Source organism: Schistocerca gregaria, chromosome 4, assembly GCF_023897955.1.
Source record: "Schistocerca gregaria isolate iqSchGreg1 chromosome 4, iqSchGreg1.2, whole genome shotgun sequence".
Classification (NCBI taxonomy): domain Eukaryota; kingdom Metazoa; phylum Arthropoda; class Insecta; order Orthoptera; family Acrididae; genus Schistocerca; species Schistocerca gregaria.
In genome coordinates, this window is record NC_064923.1 from 211,375,922 (window position 1) to 211,389,298 (window position 13,377).

The 13,377-nt window shown below is 43.3% G+C and overlaps 1 non-coding gene across 1 annotated transcript; it reads left to right on the forward strand.

Moving 5' to 3' along the window:
* Positions 1–303: 303 nt before the first annotated feature.
* Positions 304–378, forward strand: Trnat-ggu (transfer RNA threonine (anticodon GGU)). The gene has a single exon. It is a non-coding gene; the product is annotated as a tRNA-Thr (tRNA).
* The last annotated feature ends 12,999 nt before the right edge of the window (positions 379–13,377 follow it).

Here is a 13,377-nt window from a genome sequence, read left to right on the forward strand (position 1 = left end):
ATTCCTTGTGTTTCATTTCTAGCAAAGCTGCATGGTCATCTGCGGTAACTGTTCTTTCGGGAACAGATACTATCGTCATGTGTAGTTAAAATATGGCTTCCCGGCCATTGACCTTCTTGTGCAAACGTACACACTATGCCGAACTCGTACGGGACTTGGTAGATTAATCTGCCACGAGTAATGAGTACGATGGGCAAACATTTCTTAGGGGCGCTACGAATGTAGGGATGTGGACATGTTGAGAATGTGGGTCTCACGGGGAGCGTGCAAGGGGTAAGTCGCTGCAGTCGCGAATTCCTCTGTGCTCTCGGTGGCTCAGATGGATAGAGCGTCTGCCAGGTAAGCAGGAGATCCCGGGTTCGAGTCCCGGTCGGGGTACACATTTTCAACGTGTCCCTAATAAAGTACATCAACGCCTGTTTGCAGCTAGGATGTCCATTTAATTATCGTTTCATTTCTAGCAAAGCTGCATGGTCATCTACGGTAACTGTTCTTTCGGGAACAGATACTATCGTCATGTATATTTATTGACGAAGTTCAACCAGCGGTAATCTCCTGCCTTGTCATCGCTCACGCGCCAGTTACCTGCCCTGGAAGTCAGCATATTTTCTCGGCACTGTACCTTTCCCCTTCTTGACACTGCTGTCCGGTAAGGCGTATAGCTCGACAGCCTCCTTGATTGTGGTTTGGATATTTGTTTCTTTTGGACTACTTTGGTCACAGTGGTCCTCTACTTCTAGATGTTCTAAACACCAGATTCTGAAGATGCAGTGCTGTCCGCCGGTTCCGCCTTGCCTGAGTTATTACATCATTGTGTTCGTTATCAGACTTTAGGTAGATGTTGCAAGAGTGTTGGCCTGCGTTCAAACTATCACTTGTTTGAGTTGCCATCCGGTTAAGTGATTACAACCCTTGGCTGCCTGTCTCATTGTTTACGAAGTTGAGCGACTTTTCCAGGTCGATCCTTGGAGCACTGTCTGAGGCCCACACCTCTCTTGATTTGGTCAGACTGTTATGGTTGTCAATAACGCCTTCAGCCGTGAATGCAATTTGTCTTAAGTATTTTTAATTAGATACTGTCTCTTAATAGTTGGTTGGGTTGAGTTGTTTGAGGGGAAGAGACTAAACAGCGAGGCTATCGGTTCGAGGCTGTCGTCCTCCGGAATGCGAGTCCAATGTGCTAACCACTGCGCCACCTCGCTCGGTCTCTCTTAATAGTGAAAATTTGATGATTGTTAATAATGTTTTAGTATTTCTTGGAGAAGTTAACTCGTTCTTAAGAATTTGCTATCTAGGCCTTGAGCTGTCAATTTTTTTTTATATTTTGTTTGTTTGATATTACTATTGGGGCCTTCAGCCAACAAATCATTTGAATTTCTTGTCAGTAAGGCCTCCAGTCGTGAATGGAATTTGTCTTCAGAGTTTTTAATTAGATGTTGTCTCTTAATAGCGAAAATTTGATGATTATCCTTTTTGTCACACAGTGTTTTAGTATCTCTTGGAGAAGTTCAATTTGTTCTTAAGAGTCCAGGTCTTCAGCTGTAAAATTGTTTTTTTTTTTTTTTTTTTTTTTTTTTTTTTTTTTTTTGAGATATTACTACTGGGGCCTTCAGCCGACAAATTAGTTGAATTTCTCGTCAATAAGGCATTCAGCCGCGAATGCAACTTGTTTAAGAAATTTTTTATTAGACATTGTGTCTTAACAGTCAAATTTGATAATTGTTCTTTATAGTCAACCACATTTGGAATTGTTTTCAAATAAGGTGTTCGTAATTAAAAACTGAGCAACCCTGTCCACACTGAATCCTGCCTTTCTCTACGTACAACGTCTCAAGATATGCGGAACATATTGAGTTTTACGTGCGGTTTGTAGGCGAGCATTATTATTTTGGAACAATACATCACTTTCCTGTTGCAAGAATTAAAAGGACCGGCTCTAGCAACATTTTGCGCGTAAGGAGTACTGGTCGGCGTTGCCTCCAGAAACACCAAAGGTAAACGAGAGCTGTAGCATATCACACCCTGGGCTGTGGTGTGGTCAATGTGTCTTGGACGAGTGCACTCTGCGAGAGAGCGCTCGCCAGGTCTAGGTTGTACGCACAAATGGCCATCACTTGCGTGCACAGAGAATATACTTTCATCGTTGAAGACTACGGTGCGCCATTCCAAGTGTTCCTCTGACAGCGCCAGTAGAGCTGTGCTCTTCAGTGCTGTGGCCGTATTCCAAGTGCTAATAATCATTTCGCAACAGTTCGTGTTGTCACGTCTGGGTTCACAGGCCCTCCTATCTCTGCTGTGGCAGCTGTAAGATCTGCTCCGGCTGCATTTACAATCTGACGATCCCAGGGGGCATTTGTGCTGCATGGCCGTGCAGAAACTCGACTGCTTGTGTGAGAATGTCCAAAAGTGTCCACAACTGACGCAGCCCGTCCAATTTGTGTGGCAGTTCTCCGAAAGGACCGTCCTGCCGTTCGAAAGATCACAATCTGATACCTTTCAAACTTAGCTGTTTGTAGGAAGCATAAGGGGGTCTCCGTGTCATGGTTGCCTGCTTGCTTCTAACGTTTGCAGCGCACTGTGTGTTCTGTCTGTGAGCATTCCCTGTTAGAGGATAGTCACAGATGACGCTCTCGTACATATGGCATTACATTAGCTGTTGGCGGACGACGCTGAAACCATTGTCAGTGCATCTACTATCCAACGGTACAAATGGCTCTAAGCACTATGGGACTTAACATCTGATGTCATCAGTCCCCTAGACTTAGAACTACTTAAACCTAACTAACATAAGGGCATCACACACATCCATGCCCGAGGCAGGATTCGAACCGGCGGCCGTAGCAGCCGTGTGGTTCCGGACTGAAGCGCTTAGGACCACTCTGTCACAGCGGCCGGCCAACCACTACCCCCGGGTGACATATGGCACCATCGGGTCAAAATCAACGTCGTCTTTCCAGGTGTATTAATTTTTTCTGGTAGTTTACGCACTGTTTAGAAAGTGTACTTTTTTTTTTATAAGTCTGTGAAACTGTAGATAGACTTTGCCTTTTCCTTAGAAGATTTACGCGATTTCGCTCCTGAGCGATGTTCTCATTGTCATATGAACATTGGAGAATTTCACTTTAAGTAAAGTGTGACACCCGTCATCTTTGACTTTATAATCTTTAATTTACTTTTTATTTTTTTGGCAGAGAGACTGCCTCGGTGTGCAGCGTTTGCTTTCCATCTCACCCCTACGGCTGCACATCTCGCTGACAGCAGAGATTTTGGAGGGAAAGTTATTTGGGACTAATTACACAGAGCTTGCACTGCAGCGCTAATTGCAGCGACAAAAGTAACGGCCTGTCCGACTACGAGGTTGTTTTATTCTGTGCGTACTCACGAGGGCAAAGTCTCGATGGAGGTCGTTAGGTTGCGCTGAATACGTTACGCACGACAAACCCCTGTAAATGGAACACATACGATACAATTTCTAAAAAAAATAATAGGTCTCCTGACGTGTTGTTATTGTTATTATTATTACTGTTGTATGTATTAACATATTTTTTTCCTCTCGATATTATCATCAGCTCAGCAACTACGTAAAATGTTACAGAGAAATATTTTTTGGGATAGAGAGGCTCAAGCTAAGAAACACGCATATTTGTCTGCGCTTATTTTGCTCTTTTTGGTTCAAAACACTAATAATTTTCTAGTGATAGCCCGAATACTGGAACACAAGCGCAGCCTTCTTATAAGAGCTACGTGACAATTGAAGTGCAGCTACTCACAGAGGTTCAACGGGGACTGTTATTACCAAACGACAACAAAAGTTGGTAAAAATTATAGTACTTTCCTGTGGAATCAATCTACACTGGGAAAAAATGCAGTTACAATTTTGGCCAGTAGGTGCACATCTGGCGCTGCGAGTGCAAGAGAGATTTATAGAAAGGCTTCCATACGTAATGGATTAGAAACGGAATGTGGGCAGAAAAGCTCAAACAAGTATCAAAGTCTAATGTTGATCCACATCCACATCTTCATGGATGCTCTGCAAATCACATTTAAGTGCCTGCTGAGGGTTCATCGAACCGCCTTCACAATTCTCTGTTATACCAATCAAGTATAGCTAGCGGAGAGAACGTGCATCTATATCTTTACGTACGAACTCTAATTTCTCTTGTTTCATCACGGTGATCGTTTCTCCTTACGTAGGTCGGTGTGAACAATCTATTTTCGCGTTCGGAGGAGAAAATTGGTGATTGGAATTCCGTGAAAAGAGTCCTCCGCAACGAAAACTGCCTTAGTTTTAATGATGTCCAGCCCAAATCCTGTATCATTTCAGGGACACTCTCTCCCCTATTTCGTGATAGTACAAAGCGTGCTGCTCTTCTTTGAACTTTTTCGATGTGCTCCATCAGTCCGGTCTGCTAAGGATCCCACACCGCGCAGCAGTATTCTAAAGGAGGACAGACAAGCGTAGTGAAGGCAGTCTCCTTAGTAGATCTGTTACATTTTCAAAGTGCCCTGCCAATAAAACGCAATGTTTGATTTCATTATTAATCGCTGTACATCCAATTACTTCAGCATAAGGACCGAATACATCGACAGCGAGCACAAAACGGCTGGATCAACAGCTGCTCACAGCAGTTCCGGTGGTATTTGAGCAGCGTGTTTGTGTACAATGGCCTTCAGTTCAGGCAGACACCGACCGTGTCTCTCGTATAACCTATCTTTTACAAATCCCAAGAACGTAAATTTGCATAGATTCAGATCAAATGATCTTGCAGGCCATGCATCTGGAACACGTCTGGAGGTAACATGTTTGTGGAAGATTACGTTAAGCAGACCTTTCACTGACCGATCAACATAAGCTGTTGCCCCATCTTGCATGCAAACCGTGGTTTGCAGACAGCTGTGCTCTTCGAACGCAGGAATCACATTGTGATATTCCTGACTGTTGCCGCCAGTATTTTACTTTGCTAGAAGCTCACCCTGATGCAGACCGATATACGCGAAGTAGCGTGTGGTACAAAAGTGGTGTGAGGTACAAGCGACAGATGGTATTGTATGTACTAGTCTCGCGGGACTGCTTGTCGTTCTACCGTTGTCATAGCTGAAACCAAATAACAATTAACATGTACCGAACTGACTCAAGCCTAATTGAGGGACCTGCATCTTCTCCAATTTTCCAGCCACCCTCCCTCCTGAAACCTTTTTTTTTTCTTTTTTTTGTCATCAGTCTACTGACTGGTTTGATGCGGTCCGCCACGAATTCCTTTCCTGTGCTAACCTCTTCATCTCAGAGTAGCACTTGCAAACTACGTCCTCAATTATTTGCTTGACGTATTCCAATTTCTGTTTTCCTCTACAGTTTTGGCCCTCTACAGTTCCCTCTAGCACCATGGAAGTCATTCCATCATGTCTTAACAGATGTCTATCATCCTGTCCCTTCTCCTTCCACATATTCCTTTCCTCTCTGATTCTGCGTAGAGCCTCCTCATTCCTTACCTTATCAGTCCACCTAATTTTCAACATTCGTCTATAGCAGCACATCTGAAATGCTTCGATTCTCTTCTGTTCCGGTTTTCCCACAGTCCATGTTTCACTACCATACAATGCTGTACTCCAGACGTACATCCTCAGAAATTTCTTCCTCGAATTAAGGCCGGTATTTGATATTTGTAGACTTCTCTTGGCCAGAAATACCTTTTTGCCAGAGCGAGTCTGCTTTTGATGTCTTCCTTGCTCCGTCCGTCATTGGTTATTTTACTGCAGAGGTAGCAGAATTCCTTAACTTCATTGACTTCGTGACCATCAATCCTGATGTTAAGTTTCTCGCTGTTCTCCTTTCTACTACTTCTCATTACCTTCGTCTTTCTCCGATTTACTCTCAAACCATACTGTGTACTCATTAGACTGTTCATTCCGTTCAGGAGATCATTTAATTCTTCTTCACTTTCACTCACGATAGCAATGTCATCAGCGGATCGTATCATTGATATCCTTTCACCTTGTATTTTAATTCCACTCCTGACCTTCTCTTTTATTTCCATCATTGCTTCCTCGATGTACAGATTGAAGAGTAGGGGCGAAAGGCTACAGCCTTGTCTTACTCCCTTCTTAATACGAGCACTTCGTTCTTGATCGTCCACTCTTATTATTCCCTCTTGGTTGTTGTACATATTGTATATGACCCGTCTCTCCCTATAGCTTACCCCTACTTTTTTTAGTATCTCGAACAGCTTGCACCATTTTATATTGTCGAACGCTTTTTCCAGGTTGATAAATCCTATGAACGTGTCTTGATTTTTCTTTAGCCTTGCTTCCATTATTAGCCGTAACGTCAGAATTGCCTCTCTCGTGCCTTTACTTTTCCTAAAGCTAAACTGATCGTCACCTAGCGCATTCTCAATTTTCATTTCCATTCTTCTGTATATTATTCTTGTAAGCAGCTTCGATGCATGAGCTGTTAAGCTGATTTTGCGATAATTCTCGCACTGGTCAGCTCTTGCCGTCTTCGGAATTGTGTGGATGATGCTTTTCCGAAAGTCAGATGGTATGTCGCCAGACTCATATATTCTACACACCAACGTGAATAGTCGTTTTGTTGCCACTTCCCCTAATGATTTTAGAAATTCTAATGGAATGTTATCTATCCCTTCTGCCTTATTTGACCGTAAGTCCTCCAAAGCTCTTTTAAATTCTGATTCTAATACTGGAGCCCCTAGCTCTTCTAAATGGACTCTTGTTTCTTCTTCTATCACGTCAGACAAATCTTCACCCTCATAGAGGCTTTCAATGTATTCTTTCCACCTATCTGCTCTCTCCTCTGCATTTAACTGTGGAATTCCCGTTGCACTCTTAATGTTACCTCAGTTGCTTTTAATGCCACCAAAGGTTGTTTTGACATTCCTGTATGATGAGTCTGTCCTTCCGACAATCATATCTTTTTCGATGTCTTCACATTTTTCCTGCAGCAATTTCGTCTTAGCTTCCCTGCCCTTCCTACTTACTTCATTCCTCAGTGACTTGCATTTCTGTTTTCCTGATTTTCCCGGAACGTGTTTGTTCTTCCTCCTTTCATCAATCAACTGAAGTATTTCTTCTGTTACCCATGGTTTCTTCGCAGCTACCTTCTTTGTACCTATGTTTTCCTTCCCAACTTCTGTGATGGCCCTTTTTAGAGATGTTCATTCCTCTTCAACTGTGCTGCCTACTGCGCTATTCCTTAATGCTGTATCTATAACGTTAGAGAACTTCAAACGAATCTCGTCATTCCTTAGAACTTCCGCATCCCACTTGATTCTTCCTGACTAATGTCTTGAACTTCAGCGTACTCTTCATCACTACTATATTGTGATCTGAGTCTACATCTGCTCCTGGGAACGCCTTACAATCCAATATCTGATTTCGGAATCTCTGTCTGACCATGATGTAATCTAATTGAAATCTTCCCGTATCTCCCGGCCTTTTCCACGTATACCTCCTCCTCTTTTGATTCTTGAACAGGGTATTCGCTATTACTAGCTGGAACTTGTTACAGAACTCAATTAGTCTTTCTCCTCTTTCATTCCTTGTCCCAAGCCCTTATTCTCCTGTAACCTTTTCTTCTACTCCTTCCCCTACAACTGCATCCAGTCGCCCATGACTATTAGATTTTCGTCCTGCTTTACATACTGCATTACCCTTTCAATATCCTCATACACTTTCTATATCTGTTCATCTTCAGCTTGCGACGTCGGCATGTATACCTGAACTATCGTTGTCGGTGTTGGTCTGCTGTCGATTCTGATTAGAACAACCCGGTCACAGAACTGTTCACAGTAACACACCCTCTGCCATACCTTCCTATTCATAACGAATCCTACACCTGTTATACCATTTTCTACTGCTGTTGATATCACCCAATACTCATCTGACCAGAAATCCTAGTCTTCCTTCCACTTCACTTCACTGACCCCTACTATATCTAGATTGAGCCTTTGCATTTCCCTTTTCAGATTTTCTAGTTTCCCTACCGCGTTCAAGCTTCTGACATTCCACGCCCCGACTCGTAGAACATTATCCTTTCGTTGATTATGCAATCTTTTTCTCATGGTAACCTCCCCCTTGGCAGTCCCCTCCCGGAGATCCGAATGGGGGACTATTCCGAAATCTTTTGTCAATGGAGAGATCATCATCACACTTTTTCATCTACAGGCCACACGTCCTGTGGATACACGTTACGTGTCTTTAATGCAGTGGTTTCCATTGCCTTCTGCATCCTCATGTCGTAGAACATTGCTGATTCTTCCGCCTTTAGGGGCAATTTCCCACCCCTCGGACAAGAGAGTGGCCTGAACCTCTATCCGCTCCTCCGCCCTCTTTGACAAGGCCGTTGGCAGAACGAGGCCTGACTTCTTATGCCGGAAGTCTTCGGCCGCCACATCGACTGTACCTTTTCCATTGTGTTATTGCTGCTGACCTCACCATCCATAGCAGAACGACTGCTGATCTCTGGCGTTAGTTTACAGATTCCCTAAAAGGTAACATTCTCCGCATCCTACAACACATCCATCCATAAAACAAGCCCATCACAGATGTCGTCCTAGTATCTCCCAACTGCCTTGCACTGCAAGGGCCTAGATCCATTTGGAAGTGACGACCTAACTATTCGCCTCAGCATCTTCTACATGCAGCTTCATATATATGAACCCCACTCCATACTGCATAAAAATTCATCCACGAATGATCCTGTGCCAACTGGAATGTCGAAAGGAATCTATAGATGTACAGATAGGAAGTCAACCCCTAACCTTCCTACAACGATATCCTCCGTGCGACGGCCTTCCTGCAGCAGACTTTGTCATATGTAGTATCCACCCACACACCTACCGAGGTCACGTATCCCCATCACCCCAGAAGCCCTACTCTCTGAGAATCTCCTCACTTATACCACTGCTTCCTAAGGAATGGTAACCAGGATACATTCATTCATCACAGACTAATACAGATACACATCAGGAATTTAGTAACTGCTAAAATCGCTGGGAATAACGGGATTTACGCACCATACTCAATGTTAACACTTCTAAGTACTGCAAGGCACTCATTTCATCCCTCACAACTTACTCTTCCATAACAACCATTCCTTAACTGAGAACTCTCTAACTTCTTCTCTATCCCTGATGACTCTCATTTTTCATTATTCCCTTTTCCTTATGATCCACGAACGCACAAACAGCGCTGTTCCACATCAGACTCACAGAATTCAGTACTTGGACAACATACCAAAACCCAAATCAAACACCTCAATAACGGCACGCGACATAAAATAAGTACTTCTCAGAAAATGCAACACATCCCCTGAGGAAAATCTCCAAAATTTTGTATTCCCTCAAACTGCACAAACACTCTGCTGATACCTGCTCTAACGCCCCATTTGCCTCACCTCATTGTTTTGCAAGGTCTTTGAATCCATCCTTTCCCAACTCATCCATCAACACCCAAACCAACACCACCTCCTTCCCATTAACCAGTGTGGCTTCCATCGCACATTCTCTTCTGATGAACAGCTCCTACACCACACCTATCTTATATCCTGTTGTAGCCGCGACCGGAACGAAAACGGGCGGGACCAAACAGGAGCAGCCTGTGAACAAACAAAACGAATGGGAAAGGATGAACACGAACAACGACGGACGACCGAGCAAGACCTTACAAACAACAATACGCAAGAAGCAACGGGGTCACAAGGGAAAACCTCACGAACCAACAACGTCCACTCGTACATGGAAACAAATTAAAGTAAACACGCAGTCTGTAGGCGAGATGTCAAAAGACTCTCGCTGAGCGAGAGGCAGGTGCTTAAATACATTATAGGGTACGTCGCCATTGGCCACTGGTGCCCTCACATTATACGCAGGCCAGCAGTGCGCGCAACCATGGTTTATGGCGCGACGGCTGCAAGGACCTCTAGTGGCAATCGAGGTCCACGACGTCTGGCGCGGATTTTAAACTAGATATCTCAGCACCCCAACACCCGTAATTTAGCTACTTTGTCTCACATGACTTAGAGAAAGATTGACGTCCAATTCTCCTTTTCAAAGTCCAGACATACATAATTCCTATTAATTATGTCTGCCCTATTGCATCCTCACCCTATAATCGTAAAATCTTTGTCTCCATTAACAACACTGACTCCCACACCTTCCACCCCATCCTCCCTCTGTAATCGTCCAATCCTTGTCACCATTAACAACACCAACTCCCACACCTTCCAGCCCACTGCATTCCTGTCCAAGACTCTACCCTCTCTTTTCTACTAGAGAAACCTGCACTAGTCCACCAAATTCAGTATGCTCATGACATTGCTCTCCTTGCTCTGTAGACTCTAAAAATCCCACCGATGCCTCCATACACAAAGCAACTAATTTACCTCATGGTGCAACTAATGGATCCTCTAGTTCAAAACTTCCAAAACCCATGTATAGGACGCAGAACCCACACATTCAATCTTCATGCCTTCTACCTTACCATTCACGAAAATCCTATCTAGATAACTACGTAAAATATCTTAAACTAACAATCGACTGGCAAGTAATATACGTAACTTCACCTACTAATAATCCGACAGAAAGACCACAATATATTGAAACTATTAAAACTAGTAACTGACCAAACTTGTGGACTGCACCCCTCCACTGTCCTCGAGACCAACAAAACGTTGATCTGCCACATGTTTTGCTACATTCATGTTGCATGGTTCTTTGCCCTTCACCCCCCTTCCCTGCCACAAATCAAAGTTCTGTAAGTCGCTCCAGGTCCTGAAACACCATGTACTCACCTTGCTCTCCGGATCCGTTTACGTCCCACCACAAGAACTCTCTGTCAACTTGTCAAATACCCGCTCCTAACTCACGCTGAACACCTCTGAACAATCTAAACCTTCAGCAAAATTGACTCTAATAATCCGATTGTTTATCCTACACTTTCCAACCCTAGTATGCTGCCACAACTTTACCAACACATCCCATCAACCCTAAACCTACACAACCTCCACACAATCTGCGAAAACAACGTGCCAGATCATGAACTCCGTCCTAACATTTATGCATCATACCAGCTCTAAGGAAAGATAACTCACCCATTCCACCTCATTGGGGCTACATAGCCATCCACTCCACATAAAGCCCTAGCACCCTTTCATTCACAGCTATCTTTCTCTCCTCACCCCTTCCCTCATCAACTTCTAGCCTCGCCGATACCCCCTGTCTACTTAACCCCTACCTGTCTACTTAACAATCCTACAGTTCTCACCGGTGAATCTCATCCCATTCAACATCACTCCGTATCCTAGGCTAGATTCTTCCAGCTTTAGTGACAGGAAACAGCTTCTTTTAAATATCAGTGTTCTAAATGCGTTCTTATTGTGTTCTGTTTTACTTTTTTATTACTGTTTTTAACTATAAAGGCAATAAGTCATATCTTTTATAGGAATAAAGACTTCCATTATATTTTGGTCTTTGAAAAATTTTAAATTCTTTGGGATCCTGTCCATTTGTGTAACATAGGGTGACCAGGACGCAGCTTTCTCGAATAGTTAAACAACATTAAAGAAAACCTTATTAATAGAATTTATTACAGTAAACTGAATTGAAAATACTTAACTTCGTCTTTTCACAAACAGGTATCGCAAGCAATTGGCGACATCCAAATAATCAATGCCCTTCGATATATACAATTTCCATGCAAGCAAAACATAAGTCACGACTAAAGTGCTAGGACGACGGCTCGTCTTCTAGCTTGGCCTTTCTAGTCCGCGTCTTCCAGTCCGGCTCTTCTATTGCGGCCGTAGCTAGCTGGAGCGGTACTTATATCCTCTTCGTATAGGTGCGGGCTCCAATCGTGGTGTCGCCCTAGTCAGCGTTCTATTGGCTGACGTCGTCTCACAGTCTTCTCTGATGTTACGTTCCTGGCCGACGTGCCGGCTCTTGGTGTTACGCCGGAACAAATTCATTGTAATTATCTCATCTTCCTACGTGTCATATTTCTTCTCATTTAGTTTTTTGTTGTCATCTGGCTGAAGAGCAGCTTTCCATTTTAGTGAAGTACTACTGACTACATGGAATTCTGTAGCTGTACTTAATTTTTGAGTTGTTTTAGCTTTTGCAGTAATATCTGATAATGACCCAAAGACTGATATTACAATTGTGAAGTAAATAATATATAAAGTCAACGGCGAATATGGTGTCCTCAAAAAACAAGTCAGCCCTCTTCGCTCACGTCTGATACGCTTTACGGAATGCAGTTTCTAACATTCTTCCGCCTGCTGCAGCCGAAACTACTCTCTCCTGCTAAGGTATGCAAGACCTTTGTCAATCAACGAGAGCGATTGTGGACCTGAATATGTGGACAGTTGGTTTCCTCCGTGCACCGTGGTTCCCGAGAGAGAGAGACGCTTACGTCACTCCGTCACAGCAACAGGCGATGTCATCCCGACAGCAAAGTCAATTGCAATCCGCCATCAAGCGACCATAGAGTGGCGCACTTCGGCCACAGAGAAGTAGTCACCGAAGCTACCTCAAGACTGCAGAAACAGCCAGTGCCCGGATACTGCTAGGACCATTCCATCACTGATGTAAATACGGGAAGCACCTGCGCTGACACCATCGCCACAGTGGAACAAGGCTGTTCTCATACCAGCAAAGTTGACTCTTCCAATAAAACAGAGCACATTACAATTGTGAGCGCTTTTTCTACTCGCCAAACAAACCACATCGAACGCGTCAACAATGTGAAATTACGTCACTAATTTCTTTACAGACCATTCAGTTTAGTATCACTTCATTAGTTGCCTGGTCTAATCTTCAGCACTGTATATCACCATATTTCAGGAGCTTCTTTTATTTTATTTTATTTTCTATTCTGCACACTTTGTTGTGGAAGTATAATTTCCATATATGACTAAACTCCAGAAAAACACTTTCAGTGAAGACTTTTTGACATATAGGTTTATATTCGTAGAAATTTTTTTTCTTTTTAAGAAACACTTTTCTTGGGATTACCAGTCTGTATTTTATATCCTCTCTACCTCAGCCGTCATCAGTTACTTGCTGCCCAAACAGCAAACTTTGTCTACTTCCCTCAGCGACGCATTTCCTACTGTAATTCCTTTACTATTATGTGATTCAGTTCGACCGCATTCCATTACTCTCACTTTTTATTTTAATTGATGATTATCCAATGCACTCCTTTCAGGACATTATGTATTCGGTTCAACTGATCTTCCAAATTATTTGGTGGCTGTGACGGAGTTAAGTCACCGACTAACCTCAAAATCTGTATTTCTTCTCTTTTAACCCCATTCCCGCATACCTCCATGGTTTACATCACTGTTTGCTCTTTACATTCTGA